Source organism: Oxyura jamaicensis, chromosome 1 (assembly GCF_011077185.1).
Source record: "Oxyura jamaicensis isolate SHBP4307 breed ruddy duck chromosome 1, BPBGC_Ojam_1.0, whole genome shotgun sequence".
NCBI classification, from domain to species: domain Eukaryota; kingdom Metazoa; phylum Chordata; class Aves; order Anseriformes; family Anatidae; genus Oxyura; species Oxyura jamaicensis.
The window spans coordinates 102170820-102194037 of record NC_048893.1 but is presented as its reverse complement, the minus strand read 5'-3'; the positions used below and the strand labels follow the sequence as shown (position 1 = coordinate 102194037).

Genomic DNA, 23218 nt, shown 5'->3' with positions numbered 1-23218 from the left:
AAAAAAAAAAAAAAAAAAAAAAAAAAAAAAAAAAAAAAAAAAAAACAGAACTAGAGGTATGACCCTTTCAGAAGACTGTTGAAGTCAGTGCACTAAGGATTCAGGCTAGTCTATTTAGTAGTCAAGCTTCAGGCTAGTCTATTTAGTAGGCAAGCCATTGGGCATGTACTGAACTAGACTGACATGTTAAGCTGTTTCTTACAGTGCAAGGCCCTGATTTCTCACAAAGCTTCTGCAGACTAGTATCAGAAGAAAGTCAGTGCTGGAACCCAAACTGTGCAACACTGAAAAGGAGCTTAAACAGCCTCCAGCCTCTCTGTACAGGTGAATGTATCTGCCTTTGATAATACTCCCCACAGTCGGGCTCACTGCCACATCTCCCTGAGAAAAGTCCATCCCAGGAGCTCCTACAGGTTACTAAGATACACAGAAAACAGCCTCCCAAGTTAAGTTGAACCTTGATGCTCAGGCAAATACAGACTTACAAAGAAGAGTGGACAAAAACAGGTTGAAATCTAAAATCATTACAGTTCCAAACCATAAATAAAATCATATGAATGTATGTATATACATTCTTAAAACTTTGCCAGTGAGTTGCTGGAAATATTTGCATTTGCTATTCCCCTACAAGCAAGCCATGCTACACCACAAAGCTGGGGGGAGAGTGGAGTGGGAAGATCACGAGAGAGTATTTTTACAGCTGGTATTTACAATTGAAAAAGATTACAATTACGTTTTATTTATTGTGGCAATCACATATAAGCTTAACTCCTACTATGAAATTATTCTCATATTTTCAGTTTCAAAGAACAATAGAAAAAGACTTCCACTAAATGCCAAAAAGAAATCTCCTACATACTATAGGTATGCTAAATAAAACTGCTAGTCTGAGAAAGACTGTTACAGAAATCTACATCATTATAAGTTCAAACTCCAAATAGTATTGTATCAAAATGATGAAAATCTTGTATGGATCAGGAAATGAAGCAAATGGACCTATTTTAGTTTCAAGTTTATTACTGAAAATTGGTTTTATGATTTGCTGTGCATAGTTAAAGTGCTATCGAGACAAATTACAGCTGCTCTTTTAACCTGCACATAAGATGGCACAGTTCCAACCAATCTGAAGTATGGTTTCTAGGCAGGATGTCAAATCTCAGCCCCCTGGGTTCCAGAATGATGGATTGAACCTTGAAAGTTGCAGCAGAGCAGCATATGTGATTTCTGTACTGTATTCTGATCACTCATGAATATATTAAAACATGTCCATGCATGCTATTCGAAGTTTCAGTTTATTGTTTGAAACTATCATCCAGAAAAAAAGCAAATATATATATATACATATATTTGTATATATATGTGTATATATTTTTTTCCAAAGGAAAACAACAAAATATCAAAAATATGTTAATTTAAAGGTAAAATAACTGTTTATATATTTTTTTTCCTTTTTTTACTGAAGAAGACACTAGATAATGATGTAGCCAAAAGTGAAGTGGGAACCACATCCCACTGAATTCTAAAAATTTTACCTAAAATTTTACCTAAAATTTTACAAGCCTCACACAACACTACAACAAAATAAAAAAATAAAAAATAAAAAGCTGTACTTTTTGCACTATAAACTACTGCAAGTGTATAATATCTATTAATATAATGTATAATATCTATTAATAATAACTATTTTTGAAAATAGTTTTCAGTATGTAAATACAGTGTCCAAATATTAGACATTAGCCACACTTCTATACCTGCTCATACTGATGTTCCAACTGTTGCCATTTCCTCATTTATTTTCCTCTCTTCAGCGTGCCTTTTACTTACAAGAGCTGTTTCCTACACAATCAAAATTAAAACAAGGAAAGATATGCCCCAAAATACCTCTTAGAAAGGAAAGGGAAAGTGGAGGATACTAATATATGCCAAGAGTACTGTGCAGTTCTTCCTGATTGTGTGGTTGGAAAGAGGCTCCCTGGGAATGTCTCCTGCTGCTGAGGAGAATACATGCTAAGAAATAAATACATAAGCAATATCACCATACTGCATGTTAAACCTCACTGAAGTCCTTAGCTGAATAAGATGCACACAAAACAACACCATAACATTTTCACAATCATGGCCAGAGAAAAGTTCGTAAGAGACTGAGGCAGATTAAAGTGGAATACACATTTAAGTAGAAGTAAAGACAAAAACGAAGATTATAAAGTTAATATACAACAATCTTATAAACCATTTGTTCAACTCAGCATTTTAAAACATCCTAATTTACATACTTTTCAGCTAGTTAAGGACTGTCTCCAGGACATGTTTTTAAACATGACACTAATAGCGTGAATTTTCTGCTTTTTCAACTTCTGTGGTTTTACTCTTCAGAATCCTGTTTTATAATAATTGTCTTTATGAAAAATGTCTTTGATTTTTAACTTAGTAACAGTTACCAACTTCTACCTTAATAATGGTTTTAAATACTGACCTAAATACATATTATCTGTGTATTTTACTTCACTGAGGTACAAATAATACAACTTCAGAATCTGGTTAATTTGTGATTCTGTAAGATTATTAGTTTAAAATAACCTATCGTTTTAAAAGTTCTTACATTGACCAAGACCATATTATAGACTCACACAGATGACCAAGGCAGGAAAGCATCTCTGGAGATCATCTAGTCCAATCCCCTTCTCAGAGCAGGGTCAGCCAGAGAAGGTTGCTCAGGGCCATGTGCAGATGGCTTTTGACTCATCTCCAAGGATGGAGACTCCACAGCCTCTCTAGGCAATTTATTCCAGTGTTTAACCCTCTTACAATAAAAAGATTTTGTTTTGTTTTGTTTTTCATTCTGTTTAAATGGAATTGCCTCTTTTCATTGAGTACCACTGAGAAGAGTCTGGCTCCATCTTCTGTACTGCATCACATCAAGTACGTATCCACATCTGGCACACAATGTGTTGTATTTAAACATAAGAAATTAAAATGGTTCATTAGTTTAAAAACATGTTTTCCCATCTTTCTAGTTAATTTTTTAGCACATAGTTGATAGCATGATACCAAGAACAACAAAATAATTAGTATAAATATACTAACCTAAGTGTGAAATACAACCCCTTTAGGTTTTTGTTTCTTCTTTAAACAGTGCTATGGACTACAAAATAGGTTTTAAAATTTTACTGCACTGAGAGATAAAGCAAAGTTTTCTGTTTCTAACACTCTTTTGGTTGCTACTGCACTTTTCATTAGAAGGTATACAAATAAACCCTTGAAAAGGAGTTTCAGTTACCAAATTTCACAATTTATTCAAAAAGTATTTTAATAAAAGTGTGGAAAATGATGAATGTGATCATCAAACATTACTTGGAATTTGCAGACTTCTGCAAACTTTTATTTTTAAAAATTTAATTGACTTTAAATGCAAGAAAATGGTTACCAGACACAGTGCATCACTAAGCACGTCTCCTTTTTATTAATGTCATAAATCTATATATGTTACTGTGATATATGTTACTGTGATAAATAAATCTACCAACAGAGTTAAGTAAAACTATTAATTTAGCTATAACATTTGACATGAGGAGCACTATAGTCAATTGATTATAGTCTACATCAAAAATAATTTTGAATGAAATCTGTCTAATATAAGCTGCTGCTGCTGTTGGACATTGAAATCATTCACCCAACAGAGCACCAAGAACAAATGACCTAAAAATGTCCTCAGTGATACCATGAATTTGTTTTTTATTTGCAGTTTTAACATTTGGCATTTTAACTGTCCAGCTTTCCAAGCACAGGTTCCTACACTTTGTCACCCTTATGTTTAATTTGGTGCCGAGTGCTGAACATTTCTTTCTTAGTTGTTTTATTCTTTGAGGAATTACAAAACTGGGAGACTCAAGTCTTACTTCCTGTAAGTTATAGCAGAGGCAACACAGCAGCAGTAACTCCTCCAAACTGCCTTACCAGCACTTCTGGAAATCAAAAGCCAACGAACCAAAGACTAGATACATTTCTAGTATTCCATTTGGCCATTGGGCAACCAAGTAAGGATAATACAACCTGTAGAGGTTGGATCCCTCCGTGATACAGATATAGGGACTATGAACACATCAGTCTAACCATGACGAGCAGTCACCAGGAGGTGACTTCAGACATCAGCCAAGGTAAACCCAACAGGCAGCCTTCCAGTACTTGCAAAAGATTCCAACTCAAGCTTTTACTTACTACACATCACCAACAAAAATCTGATTCTACTTAAATCAATGGCAAAACTCTTGTCCAGCAGGGACAACATTTTGCCTATGTTTATTACTGATTTTATAGCAGTGACAGAATCTGATATCCTATTATCAAATTCTTAAGACACCAACCGCCTTCCTGTTTAGGATCATGCATTAACGTAATGTTTTTCCAATTACTAAATAGATATTTGTAGCCATAAAAAGGATACCAAAGAAGAAATAAAAAGGAAAGCAAAAAAGAATTAAAGGACAACTGCTAACAGTTAGCTTATATGCTGTAAGTATAACAAATGAATTTTCCAGTGTAAAGGCACCAATTTATTACCAAAATATTTCTTTCCTTTGGATGGAAACTAAGTTCTCTTTTGTCTTTATTATTACTAGTATTATTATTCTTTTTTACTATTCATTATCATTAAATTTCCTGTAGTTAAGGCTGCTGAATCAAAAACACATGGTTGCTTGTGAAGCCAATACTGCTCAACATACCGAAATCCCAGAATCATGTTTTGCCATGAAAGAGTAGATCATTTTTCATTATTGCTACAGGATTTATTAAAACTTAGTACAGTACAGCTACAGGTCATCAAGTTCCACCTACTGCCCTAGCATGCAGTTACTGTACCTGTGAGTATATGCACTGTACAATTTCACGGTCATCTTGTAGAATATGACAACGTACTGTTAATAAATAAATAAATAAAAAATCCTAAAATGTGTGCGGATTTGCCTTCCAACAGACATGGTCCATATGATAAGATCAGGATATTGGTTGTTTTAAACTCAAAAACAATGACTTTTATGAGAAAAAAAAAATATGTAAATAGTGTTGAAGCAATACATTTCTATACCTCAGTGGCTCAATAATTTTCCAAGAGTATAGTTTGCCTGCCACTTCCACATATTTATATGGTTTCCTTTTTAATTTTGCAACAGTAGTTTATAATGCATTATTTACCCCAACCTGTACCTATCAGAGTTTTGTTTGCCTTTTTTTGTTTGCCTATCTATAGGCCTAATGAAAAAACACTTATTTAAATATATATATTTTTCATATCACAGTAATTAAATACTAGATAATTCTTTTCAAGTAATATGACAGCTTATTTCAAAGAAACAGAGAATTCTTGTGCCTTGAGAGAGATGCTGTCTAAAGATATTGCAAATACTTGTGCTCACAGCTTCCAATGAGGCTAACTTGCTGTGAAATGCCATTCTTCAGCTACACCAGGGCATTTCAGACCATGTCTACTTGTCAACTCCAGTCTTTCTCTCTGATATATAATAGATGTCTTCATATAAGAGCTCAAGACAAACGGTAGTGATTTTCCTGTTTCTTGACTTCTGTCATCTAACGCACCTGCAGTTGAAGACAAGTTTCTATGCACATCAATAGAGAAACAGGGGCTCTTCCAGAGAGGAATTCTTATTGCTTCTGTTTCTGAATTGTCTTTTTACATTCAGTGATGGGAATAACACCCAAACTCTCAAATAATTTATTCCTGAGAACCATTCAAAGTCACCAAATCACAAAGTCAAAGGATTCCAATAAATGACCATTAATTTCTACTTGCTGTCTGCCAACATTTGGGGCAGAGTAGGTAGACTCTACCTGTCAGGGTAAACAAAGGCAACTCTTCAGAAGCTAAGACTGAAATGTAAGAATAAGGAATTAATGCAAACTATTAGGAAATGCTGTGCAGACCCAGCTGAGCTAAAACCCTGCATTGTAAAACAACACCACCAACAACAAAACAACAAAAAACAAACAAGGATCTCATTTAATCACTTGCATAAATATAAACTTGGAACAATTTAACAACACAAGATTATTTTTTTTTTTAAAGCACTATAACTTGTAACCAGTATTAGATAAAAAAAAACAATAATCAAATGCAAGTAATGTGAAAAGATGTATCTCTAGTGAGTGCATGATGTAAAGGATGCTCCGGGTTTCAAATGATGAAAAAGAGGCAGGAACAACACTGGAAATGAGCTATAGGAAGGGACTAAACATAACTGACCAAGCAGAGAAGTGACTGACAAAACAGAGATAATCCAAAGTAGTACTGAAGCACTGGAGAGTGTTGAAATCCAAAAAAGCAACTTTCTGACTGGATTTGAAAATGAAGGGGTAGCCAATGGAAGTAATCCCTGTGTGATGCCTGTACAACTTCCAATCAAAACAGGCCTATATTGCAGCATTGTGAGTGATTTGTTATTTTTAAGGCAGAGCTCTAAGGAAAAACTTAAAAGAATAAAGTGTAGTAGCTAAATGAGTTAGTGAGGAAAACAGAAAAAAAATCTCACAGAAAGATTTGGGAAAACAAATTAAAACTGAATTCTTAACTTCAGCCCAAAGTTCATCTGAACTTCAGCGAGGATTTTTGTTAGCTTGCTGTTAATAAGGTGGTGAAAATCCCTTTCTCTCCACTTGGATGTTCTTGGAGGTATAGACAGAAGTATTTCATCATCAGTAGCCCCAAATAAGTCAGAAAACATCTGTATAACAAGACCACTATTCTTTCCTAACTTTTTCCCAAGTAATGTGTTGGCAATATGTCTTTGGAACTGTATTCTGGTATATTTTCCACCAGGGTATGATGCACGCGATCCAATATAGTCCATTTGGCTAACTTTCATGATATTAAACTTCTGAGAAGAGATATGTTTTTAAAGAGTCAACTGAACAAAAACTTCAGAGTCTGTTTTCTTGTTTCAACTGTGAGGCTTTGAGTATGTACAGCTATCAAGAAGAAAAACAGAAAGGAGTGTACATAACTGGAAAATAAAAATAAAACTGCTGAACCAGTATTGTAATTCTAGGATAATGGGCTCTGATGCCACCCTTTCTCTAAGGCCCTTTTCCCTTCTGTTTGGTAAATTATTATTATTATTATTATTATTATTGTTATTATTATTATTAAATATTACTTAATATATTTCCCCTGAGTTTTCCTGCTCTCAGTCCTGCCTCATTACCTGTGTTGCATATAAGGAGGAAAGGGACTTTGGTAGCACTGGAAGATATGTTCCTCTGAGATGACACAACTCACTTCAGAACATTTTTAAAATTGTGTACGTGCAAGTAATGCTGACATTTAGCTTGAGATCTGGGGGAAAAGAAAGAGTGTGGAGGGGTTCTTAACACTAAGAATGCCATTCAGCATTGTTTTCTGTGAGTGCTACCTTACAGATGGGGTGAAGCAGCAGTCTCCCTACAGATTCCACCTATCAGTTACTCAAGTCTTATAGCTGTACATCAACCATAAAGCTGTGAGTTCTCATTCTATATGGCATCATAGATAACCTCAGTCTTTACTGGCTCATTACTTTTGAACACACTCTATCAAATTATTTCATTGGCTTAAAACAGATTTTTTAATATACACTTCTCAGCTGGAATGCTGTGATATTTGTTACAGATAAAATGTCAGAGACCAGAGATTTGATTTGGGTATACTCTGAAAACTTTGGAATCTTACCAAGTATTATCCTGCCTCCTTGTACTGTCTCTTCTACCTCCCGGTTTCATAACTTCAGGTCATGACAGACCTGTATTTCTTTTCTTTTCTGCTCCTCAATTTCCACAATCTCATCACAAATATGTCCAATATATATTTTATTGATACTATTGTGGACTTTGAATTCCCACTTCAAGATCAGATTTTCAAATTCTGATTCCTATGATAGTGAACCTCCACAGGATTTTTGGCAATAACAGTCCTTGACAGTTTCTTAATATTTTAAATAAATATATAAACAACCATTTACCAGAAAAAAAAAAATAAAAAAATGTTTTGTGCTCAGAAGATGAGTGATGCTTTGAATGAAATGCAACCCCAGCATGGAAGGGCAACAGAAAGCCAGACATCATTTAATTCCTGCATTCGTCCTTTCATTCCTTCACTCTCATTTATCATCTTCAAGGTGTTGAAATAGATGATATTCAGCACATCAGCAGACCAACCACACAGCAGAAAAGACTACAGTACAGACAATATCAAGTGCACTGTATAAAACCTGAAAAAAAAAAAAAAAAAAAAAAAAGTGTGTGTTGAATCCAGCAGTAAAAAGCTAAAGGTACACCATGGAAAAACATGGGAGTACTGGGACTGATGATATGGCATCAAACAGTTTATGGAGAGAAATAGGCAACTACGCTCTCTTCTACAACTTAAAAGCAGATGATATAAACACTGTAGAAAGTGAGGTTTTCCCTGTTCCTAACGCCTGCAAAGATTTATTTGTTTATTTATTTTTTTGTTAACCATACCCAATAGAGTAGACATTTTTCTACCTGAGGATGTAAAAAGTAGAGTGCATTTTCAAAGTCCATGTCACTTGGATGGATTTCACTGACTAAATGTACTCAGTCACTCACTATAAAATCCATTTTCCAAAGTTCTTTTTGACTTTTTGTGGTACAAACTGTAAACCTCCTCCCAGATGAATTTTATCAAACCTACCTCCAACTATGGACCAGGAACCATGATGATAGGTTGGTCATCTTTTTATGTCATTTAGGTGCTTCTACAAGTATAAATAATTACTTATTTTGAAATTTGAAACCTTTGAATTTTGAAGCCTTTGAAATTATTTAGTAAGTATGATTTTAGTGAACACCTACTTTTCAGTATAATCACAGTCTCTAGTAATTTTGTATATATTATGGAAACCTGCTTCTACCTGAATTTGCTTGCTGGAATCCCTAGCCTTGCTTGCCTTGTGGAGCGTTATGGCAAACAATCAGCCCGTCATGACTGACACATTTGTTTTCTCAGAAGGAAGCAGACAGGTGTTTTTCATGATGGTATGACACATTCTGCCCTACAAACTCCCATAATCACATCTACAGAGAAAATCCAGCCATTACTTTGAACACCTTTGACAAGAAATTACCTATCTACCTATATTACTTTAATGCCATCTGATGCATTTGTCCATGCCCAATATCCCTCATCTTTTATAGGAAAATCCTGTAGTCTTCTGTGGTTGTAGCTCCCACAAGACTTTGAAGTCTGCCATTTTTTATCACAAGTGTGTCATTTACATGTTCTGTAAGCATTTCATAGTATCTTGAATTGGCAAACCCAAACTCCATGGACTTATCTTTTGTATGTGCTAAAGGATTTTCTTAATATTAAACAGAGATTCTCAGCACTGTATACTTTTGTTTCTTTCAGTGGTAGGAAAATGTTGAAGTAAAATCCAAACCAAATTACCAAAATACTCAAAACCCAATTTATCTTCATTTATCCTATTATATAAGTACAGGGGCTTCCTATAGATATGTATTTAGCCATTTAGGAAGCTGCCATCCTGAAACAACTTATGCTTTACAAGGGTTTTGCTTATTTGTTATTTTTTTTCCATTTACGTCCCAGTTCACTAGTAAGTACTCCTCTTTATTCAAACATTACTGAAGTGGGGCTTTCCCATTGAATTTTCAGTGGGACAGGTCAGATGCTTTTGGGTACAATGGACCTGAGGAAAGAGAAAAAACAGAGTACTGAGAATTTTCTCCTGGACCAAGAGCTCCAGGAGGGTTGTTTCTTCTCATTTCAGAAAGCACCTCAGGTATTCAGGAACAGCACCAGGAAATGCAATTGCAAAAAGGAGCCATGACAGAAGCTGAAGAGAATTGTTTTCCCAAACACCACCACTATAGCAGCTCTTCCCTTACAAATCAGTGTGCCAGACATCAAATATTATATTAATGAAAGAAGTTAAATTTTGCTGACTCTTTACAAGCTTCATCACCAGAAGCTCTGTGCACAATTTATCCCTGAAATTTTAGAAAACTGTGTATGTTGTGTCTGGTGGGTGGGAGTGGGAGGGAGAAGTAGAAGGAGAATGGGGGAAATGATGGAGGGAATGGGCAGACAAACTGAAGAGATCACAAGGGATCATCTAGTCCACCATGCTGCCCCAAGGCAGCACCAGTTACTCCTGTCATTCCTAAAACATTTGTCTAGTGTCTCCAAACTTTCCTTGTATATCAGATCTTCAAGACCTCTGATTATCATCATTGTTCTCTGCTTCATTCTCATAGTACAGAGCCCAAAGCAGGATATCGCACACCAGACAAACAAGATGCTCGCAGCTAAGCAGCAAGTGTCTGTCAACAGCAGCTGCACTCTCTGTGCTGACGGGCATTTAAACTGAACTACTGACAGAGAGAGAAACTCATGCCTTGTTCCTAAGTGGCTAAGGCTTATTTCTCAGAGACTTACAATATCCCTTTAATCATCTGATTTTGGAAGCCATTACTAGGAAGAGACTGGATAGCTCAAAATAAAAAGCTCTTCTAGCTGCATGACAGAAAACTGCAAGTAATAAATATTTGGAACATATTTGATCTCCTATGTCTCTAGCAGAGAGGGTGTTGGTTGAATCAGCACTGATCAGAAATAATCTCAGTTCTGATACATTTGATTAGGAAGGAGTGTAGAGATGGTTTTAGCAAAACAGGTGAGGAAGGGATGTATTGGTCTTCGGTGCTAGTGCCACAACTGACAACCTTGCACAAGAATAGAAGGCACAATGCCTATGTCTCTGTCTGGCATTGAGCAGATGTCCCATCGTAAAAATGTTATAAAACAGTGGTAAAATCCATTTGAATGACGACCATATTAAGAGTTGTCTCTTTAAGCTTTCCATAAACATCAAGATGCTCTTAGGGAACAGCAGAACACGAAGGAATTGCAGCCCAGTTAAATGAAGGTCTGATGCAGGGAGGACTCCCACTCCTTCAGTCACACAGACAGTAGCTGGTGGTGACCACCGTTGGTCTCCCAAGGACCCAGTCCTGCTGCTCGTCTCCCTGGAGGCTGCAGACTTGGGCACCTCACAGGGATCCTGGGCACCAGGGGACAACTGAAGGACTTAAAGCCTCGGGGCAGTAAGTTAGGGCATGACTGTATTCAAGCTTATTTGCAGCACAATGGCCTACACCACTGCAAATATGGTTTATTATATTTTTATTACACCATATTTGCAGTGGTGTAACAAATGCTGACCTTGAGAATCAGTAAGCATCCAGCTTTCAGTGGTTTCAGTGGTCTAATTGACATGAGTAAATAAGGCTTATCCACAGCCAAAGCATTTGGGCTAGACTTATGTCTTGCCACCTACTTCATTCTGTCTAAAAAGGAACAAGAAAACTCACCTCTCGAATTGATAATCTGTTAATGTTTCACACTGCACAAAGCCATGAAACAAAAAGATTAAAGAAGTAAAGAATATATAATAGGTTTGTCACACGGTATGGTTAGCAGGAAACATTTTAGACAATCTTCCCTCAGAAAAGGTTGATTCATTATAAGCAATTATTTGCAGGGATATGTGTCAATTCATTTTCCCTTGAAGAAGCAGACAGTTTTGAAATTGCTGAAATACTACATTTAGGCATTGTCAACATGAAAAAGTTCTGATTACAAAGTTCAAAATGATTTTTTTTTCCAAATGCTAATATAGATATGTAGAAAAATAAATCAAAATCACAGAACCATAGAATGGCTCAGGTTGGAAGGTACATTAAAAATCAACTAATCAACTAATTCCCCCCTGCCATGGGGAGGGTTGTCACTCACTAGATCAGGTCACCCAGGGCCTCCTCCAAAATGAAGTATTTAAAAATTACTAATATTAAAGTTGATTTCATTAACCTTTCCTCTGAACTTTATTTATAAAATAATCATTATTTTATGTTTTTGTTACTATTTTAGAGATGGGAAATTTCTTAAGCATCAAAAATTGTTGACACTCAGTATAGTCATTTCTGATCTATCTTCAAGTTCTGTAAAGCCTTTTAAAAGTCAATTCATTAAAACTTTTGAAGATTTTTTAAAGAAATATTTTGAGGGTATCTTTCTTTCTCCTCCTTGTATTTTTCATTATTAGGGATATTTTTATCTCAAAAACATCTTAAAATTTAAGAACTTTTCTGTTTCTGCGGCTTGCTCTTTTTCAAGGCCTTACTCAACTATTTCTAAGATTATAGACTATTTTCCTATAGCAGAAAATTGTGAGGCCACAAACAGTAATCTCTAATTTAAGGTGAAGAATAGGTATCTGAAAGACATAAAATATGCTGACAAGATTTACAAGGAAGTAATAAACTCAGGAACAAGGCTAAAAATATTCTAAATGGAGATAAAATGCAATATAAAGCAGGTCTTTTCAAATTTCTTCTGGGTGAAATAGGGTGCATTGTTGCACTCTGGAATACTAAAAACAAAAAGGATACTGGATATAGGATATATCCCCTGCTGTGGGCAGGAATGACACACACTACATCAGTTTGGTCAAGGCCCCAGGGATGTCCTTGCAAAACTGTCAATAAAAAGCAAACAACAGTACCACACAGTTCTTCAGTTCATAGTGTTTCTCCACTCAAAGTTACCAAGTCACCGTCCTCTTACAAAATTGCACTCAGTATCTGTCAGTGGTTTATACAGCAGGAGGGTATTGCCTCAGCTGTTTTAAGTATAGTCGACAGGTTTGTTGCACTTGAGGGGGGATCTGTGGCTGTTGCATTGTCTTATGCTTTTATCAGTCAAGGCAGCTTCTCTGCCTTCCAATATACTGCCTTCCTCATGCCCTTTGATGCACAGCCCGAAAAGACTTTTGACATCTCTATCAGGTCAGTATTTCATTTTTCAACTAATAAAAACATGATTAATCAACAAGTACTTGGAATTCTGTGGGTAGCAAGGATGTAAACTCCCCACTATCTAAAGAATCTGCTTTTTAGTGAGCCACTTATTTTGTCTTACTCAGAGGCCCTGCAAAAACTGATTCATTATATAAAAATGTAATGCACAAAAATGCTAGCTAGGTTGTAGTGCTGGCAGGGGCTGATCTCTGATGTGAATAACCAATTCAGGGGAGTAATCGCTAGCAAGTCTTAATTGCAACATACTGTGAGTTAAGTGCATAGGTAGTGTTTATTTAGCACATTTTCACATCTGAATATCTGCAGTTTTGTAGACAATTCTAAGCTTGATGTTGAATGGCATTTTGCCAGGAATTAAAAGGAATTATAACAGTTGTGTGCTAAAATTCTACCTTCTGGGCAAACGGTGATTTAAATAAATGTGATGTAATATTAAATGTACGTGCGTATGTTAGTAAATACACACTTGCAAACCAGTCACTGCACAGGTAACACAAATTTGAAGGCTTTGTATCAAGATAGAATATTTATAATTCACGTAGTTATTACAATGTAAAAAAAAAAAAAAAAAAAAAATCTGCTTTACTAGCAATGAATACCACTGAAATCACTGTTTTACTCTGCAGTTACTAATATCCTGCTTATTGATTATGTGTTTCATTGTATCTTCAAGATGCCCCAGGCACATCAGATGCTATGTGCTGTTCTGGACCCTCAGTCCCTGAGGTGAAAATATTCAAGCCAGAGCACTCTCATTTTCTAGCACTAGGACTTCACTGAGTTGTTGTAGAAAAGAAAAACGTGTAGGACAATTTCCTATGTTTGCTACCAATTTTTAATCATGAGTCTCCTCTCACTGAACTTGTCAATGCCTTTGCAAGAACTTTTGATGTTTTATACCGAGACATTACTGTCCTCCGCGGGGGGGGGGGCCCCCCCCACAAAAAAAAAAAAAAAAAATCAGTACAGGCTAGATGTAAAGGTTTATTTTTAAAATTATTTAAATGGGAAAGTCACTTCCATGCAGAAAATTCCATCTAAGAGGAAGCGCCACAAGTCACATCTGCAGAAGTAAGTAAAGAAAATGCTTGCAAAGGTCAGGCATTATCACACATAATATCGTACAAAACCTTCTCTCACTCTTTAGCCACCTGGTCAATAGTCCAAGATACTCAGAATAGTAGGACCCAAACTTTATTTTTCAAACTTCACTGGAAGATACAGGGATCAGTAAGTGAACAGTGCTAAAACAAGCACTGCAACGAAGATGACAGGCACAGCATTCTTCCATGAAGCTTGTTCCAAACAGCGGCAGAAACTACAGCTTCTGGAGTTGCAAAAACTTTCTTCTGAAATGGGGTTTATTTTAACAAGATTTCTAGGGCAAATACTAGCTCTAATGAAATTACATGGATATTAGGACAAACATTTTGTCCTAAAAATCTATATTTAGCTAAATCAAAAGAACTGTAATTTTATCTCAACAATTTTCTAAAGCCTACCACCTTTTCTGAATTTTGTTCTATATTTTTTTCCCAGACAGTTCAACTAAGGATGCATTACATAAGCTTATAACTACAGAGTTCCTTCTGTTTTCTGTTTTGAGACAAATTAAAGGTCATTTTTCAGCATATTTTTCTCATTTTCTGACTATTTACATATTTACAGACACAGTCAAAATTAGAAGATGCATTTTATATGACCAGACTTTAAAATTATGATAAAGGAACTGAAATCTAATGCTTTAGGATGCCATTTACTTCCATGTATTGTAAGGAAAAGAAAACAACAATAACAACAAAAACACCTTACTGCACCTTTCTGGTAGCAAATTTAATACCTAGGAAGGAACCCACCACCTCTCACCTCTCCATGAAATAAATGTTAATTTTTGTCCAGATAGATTTTGCATATTTGCCACAGCTCAGCTACAAACTTACAGAAAACCCTAAGAACACAATAGAAACGTAAGAAGCTAGTATCTGATGTTTAAAGACACCTCAGTTTTACAGCAGGGATACTGATGCTCCCAAATTTTTCATTATCTGAAACCCCATCAACAGCTTTATAATGATGAATGCAACATAGTTCAGTTTGCATTTGCAAAATTCACTTTTAGAAATGGCAGATGTGGGCTAGCACATCTGGAAACCACTTTTAATTATACTTTCCTCAAGTGGGAAAGCAGTAGCTTGTACCCTTAGTGAAGCTTTTATATCTGACCACACAAATACTAGCAACCACCTGTGCTTTACACTGATTTTTGTTATAGAGTATATCACATTACTACCCTATTATTCCAGAATGACATTTGAAGCTGTTGTGTGACTAAGCTGCAGCAAGTGTGGTCTCAAAAAGTCCTCTACTCTACAAAAATATAATAAACTTGGTTGCAGTTAGGGTACTTACCACTGAGGGTATGAGCATGCTCCTAAAGTTGGTTTCTCTTGCTCTGAAAGTCATAAAAGATACACATTAACAATCATGATTACTTGTCTGGGAATTGGAATTTAGTGAACTAAAAGTAAACTTTTATTAAACCCCAAATGAGATACCTTGCAAGTATTTGGAATTCCTTTCCAGTATTTGTTTCTTTCTTACTGTTAACACATGAGTACTATAGTCAAATACTCATGGCTTCTTCAGCCATACTCTGAGATCACAAAAAGCTATTTCAACTGTGATCTGTCAGCCTAACGGTATTTCAATTCTGTCATAAATATTTTCATAGGTTGCAAACATTGAGCTACATGATTAGGTTGGGTTTTCTAAACGTAACCTTCCTCCCTACTCCCCCCACCCTGCACCAACAAAGTGTAACAGCTTTTTTACATCAATGTTCCTAAAAAAAAAAAAAAAAAAAAAAAAAAAAAAAAAAAGTTTCATATTTCTATGGATTCTCTTTTTCTTCTTTACAATGCTCCCTTAATGTTTCAGAAGAGTAATGTTGACACTAAAGATTCAGTATATCAGAGTGGAAGGGAAAGGCTGAGAATTCACAATGCTCACCCCCCGGGAGACCTGTCATGCCCAGGCACAGATTTGTCAGGAACACACACTAGTAGGCGTAACTTTGCAAAGGGTACGGTACACGATTTTACAGCCTACATTTGAACATCATTTGCTGTGCTGACCCGCACTATGCATCCGTAACTAAAAAATCCAAGTATCACTTTAGCATATTTTGATCTCCTTGGAAGTTACTGTGCCTAAAAAAAAATCTCCACAATGTTAGGCATCTCAAAAAAAAATATAAAAAAAAATAAAAAAATGCATTCACCTGCCTAGTATTCTCTGCTTTTAATTCAGGATGCAGGTCCTGCAGTGAGATGTGAAGCCACAGAGGAGCCCCTTGGGACTGAACCCTGTCCCAGCGCGCTGCCCACGCGTCTTTATCGCCCATGCAAAGGGCTCTGGGGCTGCAGCTGCAAGGAAGGGGAAAGCTGCTGCTTTGGGGAAGGCTCACAGAACAGCTGATCCCAGGATCCCACGGCAGCCGCTGTGCTGCCTCTCTATCAGGCAAAGCCACAACCAACCTGCAGAGCTGCCAAGTGCCTTGGCCTGCTCCTGCCCTCTGTCCGCCGTCCCCAGCCCCAGCACTGCCGGCTCACAGCAGACTGAGAGCTGCTCTGGCTGCCCTGGCTCGGCACAGAGGGAGCAGCAAGACTTGCTGCAATGAACCCTTTCTTGTCATCTCACAGGCTTCTGAGACATTTGAACACTCACCCAACTATGTACTAAAATAATGCACAGTGGTGTTCCCTGGATCACACATGTAACTTTTGAAAAAATGTCTGTAATGCTTTAAGAGACTGAATATATTAACGGTCCATAATCCCACCACTGTAAAAGCATAATCTAATTTCACATTGCAAATACATTTATCATCCATGGCATAATATTCCTCCTTCTATTGGATAACCTGTGGTAACAATTTTACATTGCTAAAAAATGTTTCATTTCTGTGAGTTGCTTAAACCTGAAAGAAAAAAGGATCATGGTCTACTTGGAAATAAAGGCACACTGTAAATATAACTTGTTAAAGGTTTTCCAAATCAACACGGTTACAGGGCAAAAGAAGCACTTGTACATTTGAATATGAAGGTGTCCTGAAATCGATCTTAATGAAAGAAAAAATATGCCAAATTACAAAAATAAGAGACCTAGTGTGTAAATTCATTTCAACTTGGACAGAGCACCTAATGCAGCATTTTAGTAGGAAGACACTTGCACACGGGTAGCTGCACTTTCTGCACTTTTTTTGAATCGACAATACAGAGATAAGGAAGGCCAGCCACAGGACTAACTTTTTGAAGGGGAGGACAAGAGAAAAGACTGCAAATGGACAAGATAAGGACTCAGACACTTGCCCCTCAATGATGCCAGGACACATACACCTTTACTCGGTAAGCCTTCCTCTTTGAGGAGTGCCAGTGAAGACGACGTAGCAGCATGGGGAGGATGGTAATGTCAGTGATGTTAGCAAAGCTGGGAAGGAAGGGGAAAGACACAGCTTTTGGCAGCTTGGGGCAGCCAGGTCAGCAGGTGCAGGGTCCTGGGAGCCACCAGGTCAGGGTTTTTCTCCCTGAGGACTGCCGTGGACCCCACATCAGGCGCTCGCCCATACGCATCTCTGGCTACCCCACTCATAACGCTGTCATCATGAGCTTAAGGATGCGACTGGGAAGGAGAGCAGAAACGCCTCTCTTTGAAGTCATGAAATATATCCAAGATCCTGGATATCTGCCATTTTAAAACACTGAGCTGAACACACTCCATTGTAGCAGCAGGTTAAGTGTCTGGAAGCACGGCACAAACCAACTGGGAAAATACCACCACGGGTGCATCCTGCCTGACGCGCCCTGTCTTGGGGCACTGTGGGTGCATTGGCATGGTCCCCACTGCTGCCCAGGGCCACCAGCATCTGCGCTGGGGATAAGGTGGAAGGCCAGGGCCACTGCCCCTGAACAGGGCTGCTCTGGTGCCCCTCTGCTCCCCCAGACGTAGCAGATGGAAAATCCTGCGAGGCCTCTGTCATGCTGTCGGCCCTGCCTGGGGAGCTGGACTGGCACGACAGTGGAGCACTGTTCTCAATTAAAAACGTTACCAGGGTACAGCAACGATTCAAAAGCCCAGCAGAATATTATTTTGTGATTGCAGCAGCACTTTGTCAATCGATACAGGCATCGTGAACTATGAAGGTTTGGTAGAGAAAGCACAGAGGAAGCGACAACAAAAATCATTCTGACTGCACGCAGCCTTTATGCAGTTGGTGCAATTTTACCTGCATTTCCAAATCGCTGCAGAGTAATCACAAACCAAAATCGTAACTCTAGTGAAAATGCCGATATGGAGGGACTTTGTTATTCATATTACTGTATCCTGCAAGTATGTATATTGCCTGCTACATTCTCCTTTTTGTGAGAATACAGAGCAATTGTGGATATTTGAACACAGAAAAATGTGAAGCAGAGCAAGAAAGAAATGAAGAGAATTTCAGTTAAATTGGATTTTCTTGTCTCTTTCTGTAGTTTTTATCACCAAGATGACAAAACATTATCATTAGCAGTTTATGCCAAAAGTTAACATTCACCCATAATTTTCTATTTTCTCTAAACCACAAAGGTTGGAGCCTGTTATGCACTCCCCTTATCTTCCTCTGTTACTTCAGAATCTAAAAGCACAGTGTGCCCATTAATCTTTCATGGCAGAGTTCACTGAAGTTCTGCCAAAATTCAATAATTATGTTCCATCCAATGCAGCAATTTATTTATCTCATTGCTGGAATTTAGAATATATAGAACAAAGTGCCTAGTTTATATGAATGAAACGTTTACTTAAAAAAAAAACAAACAAACAAACAAAAAAAAACACAACAACAACATTAAAAAGGCACAAAGTAAAACAGCCTGGTTTCATTTCTAAAGTTTTAAAGCATGCAGTAGAATCTATTGAGGAATAAAGCTATTTTTACAAGCCCTCATGATATCTTGATAAACTGAAAGTGTTGTACAATATGTTTATTTTTTTCGTATAACTTATTTTATAAATACCTTTGTAACTTTTACTCGAATGTATAACAATATGTACATTTATACTGCTCTTCTAAAACACGTAGTATATTAATGTCTAGCAGCCATTTAAAATGTCAACTACAAAGCAAGAATTTTTATTTTGAATGCAGAATAGATTTGTTTACTGCACTGAAATGGGTGACTGGGAGTTCAACAATTTGTGGAGCAAAATCTAATATACAAAATTACTGCAAAGTTAAGCTTTATAATTGCACCCTTTCATGAAATGTTTGCAAACAAATAGAAAGCATAAAGCCTTCCAAGTAGGAAGATTAGAGACACATTATTTCTGAGGGCTGTTAAAAACAAAAATGCCATAATAGAGAATACTTAGTATGCTTCACCTTTTGCAGTCTCAGGAAAGGTAACTAATCAGTCTTTTACCAACCTAGCTGTAATGAAGAAATGTTAATCCACCAGTTTAGGATTTAAAACTATAGTATAGTATCTCTAAATTTTACGCTTTATACTTAAATATTTATGAATGCAGAATGATTATTTATTTGATGGAAATGTGACTTCTGTGTATATTCATACAGACAATACATTTCCTGATGAAAGAAAACACTAATTTACTGCGTGCTATCAAAAGCCAAATCTATAATGTTTTAAGTTTTTGTGTAAAACTCTTTGTTACTTCATATATTACATTTTTCACTTCAGGCATTCTATTAGACAACATTTGGCTCTGGATTTAGAAAGTGCTCACAAAGTTTTTGGAGCATAACTTGCTGTGATTTATAACACAGTCCTTCACCAACCAAAACAGAACTGAAAATCTCTGGAAGTAGTGCACTAGTAGTGCATGTGTTTGCTATTTCACAGTAAAACCTTCTAGGTAAAACTAAGAATACCACAGGAAAATATTTTAAATTTATCGTTTTGCAGTAACTTGATGAGTATATTCATATTTGAAATTAAGTATACCTAATTTAGTAACTCATAAGAAATTTCTTCCACACACCAGCAAATAAATTTTGTAACAATTTGCTAAAATTCTGCTGTCACGTTTACTTTTGCATCCAGAATGGTCATTTTTCACGGTGCTTTACATGAAAATAGGATTCAACTGTGAAGTATTTCTCCCTGCTGTAACACTTTTAAAATATCCCAGTAAAAATGCAGTGACTCTTATCCATTTTACTTCAGTCTGCTAACACTCTCCGCCTTTTGTTTTCAACGTCTCATCTCGTCTGCTTTTCTTTCCTTGTAAATGCTACATGTTACAATTAAACTCGGAGGAGACTTTATTGAAACTCAGTCTCCTGCAAGGTAACAATGAACAAACCCTTCCAGGCAAGTTAAATGGCAGTCGAGGCGCTGAAGAGTCTGCGAAGCCTAAGTTTTTTCCCCAATCTGGTTATGTCTTGCGTTATGTAATGAAAGCAGTACAGACACCCACACAGACACAAACACCTTACAGAAAACGTACGCCTGAACAGCAGAAAGACAGTACCTGTACAGCCCATTTTAGCTGCAGGAACTACTGCACAGGGGACCGAGCAGGGGGGCAGGGTGCAGGGGAAGGTGCGAAACAGCGGCTCCGCACGGATGCTGCTGCACGGGTATGGCACTGCGTGTCAGTAAGCAGCATGTCGTGGCAGACACAAGCAATTCCAGGGCTGCAACCACAAGTGTTGCCATGTAAAATAAAAAATACCTAACAAAAAGACTGCCTGCCGCACTTTGTCTGACATCGCACATGCATGGAAAAGACAGCAGGGTAGAGCACACACAGCGTATCAGAGGAGGTCCTTAATTTCCAGTTGCTGGGCTGCTTTGTTAGACAGAGATTAAATTCACGAAACCTTTGAGTGTACAATAATAATGTATTCCCTTACAGTGCCAGAGTTGTTTATGTAATATCAGCGAGGAATAATCGGCCATTTATTGCACTGATGAGCTCCACAAGTTTTGAAACTTGGAGCGCACTTGAAACATGAACTTTTGCAGCTCCTTACTCCTCTGTACACACTAACTCCCTTTTCCTCGTTTTAACAACAAAGGATGGCCCAAGTTCTGCTCCCTGTCTTGCAGCTCAGATCCATACCCAGACTTCAAGGACCGAGGATAAATCCAGAGACGCAGCCGAGATATTCCTTGCACATTCCCCCCTCAGTGGATCTAGGCACGTATTTTTCAACTGTCACAGCAAAAAGCTCCACTTATGCAATTCAAACAAAGAAACTTCCAGAAAATGTCATTACTTACTGTGCACTGAGCATAATTTACTGAGATTTAAAAATTAAAGATTCATCTGCTTTACGTCCACAAGCGTTTTAAAAAGCCCCTACCACTGTATCCTGCTTAAACATAACTACTGGGGCCGCTTGGGCGCGTTGGAAAATCTAGAGGTATCAACAACTCCCATTACGGCTTCGCTGCCCGCAGCCTGCTTTTTGGAGGTGCACAAGCTGCGGAAATTCAGCCTGCTAATAGCAACAATTTGGTACATCAGGAAAAAACAGACACCCTCCCCGCCCCCCCTCCCCCCCCCCGAATGCTTCAGATATACTGTATAAAGTCATTCTGACATGCCTACACAACTGGTTGTGGCAGCTTTCAGACATGATTCCTAATCACAAAAAAATGCTTCAGGTTCTTTTAGAGAAAGCTTGCCGTTGGGAAGTTGATCTTGGCCAAGCGCCAAAATCATGTGCAAAAGGGGCCCTCATTACCAATTCATGGCAGCCTTCAGCGCTGACAAAAAATGTGACCCAACAGGCTAAAGCAACAACTAAAATTAAAAAGTACGAGACAAAGACAACTTACTTAATATTCCTTCCATCGCCACATTAAACTTTTCCGTAATTAAACCCTTGTTAGCTCAGAGCGGTTTGCAACTACTTTTTAAGGGACTGCCTGGGCAGCCCGCGCAAGCTGCGAGAGCTCCCTGCGAGCCCTCCTGGCCACGGCGCTGCCGCACGCCTCTGCTCCAGCGGCACAACTTTCTGCCTCCTCCTCACAGAGCTGGGAGGGAAGAGCAGCGCCCCGAGCCCCAGCGAGCCTGAAAGCCACCACCGGAGGAGTGAGGAGGGAGAAGGAGGGAGGAGAGAAAGAGCTGGAGACCCCGCAGAAGCTGCTTCTTAAACTTTCCGAAAAGGCTGTCGAAAAGCTCATGCAAACGTTAAGCACTTGCAATTAACAGAGCTCCCTGTCCCGCAAAAGCAGATTTGATAGACGGCCTTACCTAGGTGTCGTCTGGCTTTGCACTGGATCAAAAAGTTTCCGGCCTAAGCACACAGATATTCTTTCACCAGCCATAAAGGCCCCTTTTATGAATCCGGCACTGTAACAGCCTGCTTTCTGCACCACGGCGGGAGCGGGATGCATCGGCTTTCGGGAGAAAAACAGCCTTACTGCACTATTAGTGGCAGATTGTCTAATAGTGGATTTATCTTAAAGAGTGAAAAGGCATTTTTTAAACAGCAAGGAGGGTGCGGTCAGATGTTAGGCTATCCCTGAGAAAAGGGGCCTAGGCTGCACTAGTACCTAAATACTAGCAGAAGCTGGCTGGGAAGGGAGCCAATGGAATGACTTTGTTTGACCCAGCTGCCAATCTCTCCTGAAGCAGTGCGCCAGACTAAACACTGACACTATTTTAACTCAAATCAGGCTACAGCAGCTGTTTGCTTTCCGGCTCTCAGCTATGCACCGCGGCCGTGATGACTCTGCACGCCGCAGATGATAGAGCCAGGGCAGCTCCTCTCAAATGTGTTCCGGCTTGGGGCTGGTGATGAAGATGCGGGGGGTGGGAGAGCTGCTGGGATGGGGCCTGCCTTCTGTTCCCCCCCCCCCCCCCCCCTTGTTCTTTCTTTCTTCCTCTCTTTCTTTCACACCCCCACCTCCATTTTCCCCGAGGTGAAATAAAAAGGAGACTTGAGGCACGCAGGAAACCCAGCGTTGTGTCAGGTGGACAGAGAGGAGTTGTTGCCCAGCACCAACAACAGCCGAAATGCATTGAAATGGGGGGCGTACACATGCACAACTCCAAAATCCATCCACAGCCTGAAAGTATTTACCTTCCTCATCTCAGTGACACTCAAATTGTTCAGCATAAAAATAATCAACATGCAGATTCTCCCTCCCATTCATTCTTCATTGTAAAACGCAGGTCTACAGAGATACCTAAGAGAGCAGTCGCTGCATGTGTGTATACATGCACACATTTACATATGCATCCAGATTCTGATCTAAATTACAGCAGTGCAAATTGCACTGTAAGCAAGAAA

The 23218-nt window shown here is 38.2% G+C and overlaps 1 long non-coding RNA gene across 1 annotated transcript in view; it reads right to left on the bottom strand.

Annotated features, from left to right (window-relative positions):
• The window catches only part of LOC118160596, a 179656-nt gene extending 157073 nt beyond the window's left edge, over nt 1–22583 (bottom strand). Inside the window, exons 1-2 of the long non-coding RNA XR_004747591.1 lie at nt 22177–22583; nt 15322–15364 (exon numbers count right to left, since the gene is read on the bottom strand). This is a non-coding gene — a long non-coding RNA (uncharacterized LOC118160596). The remainder of the gene's footprint in view (nt 1–15321; nt 15365–22176) is intronic.
• Between the last annotated feature and the right edge of the window lie 635 nt (nt 22584–23218).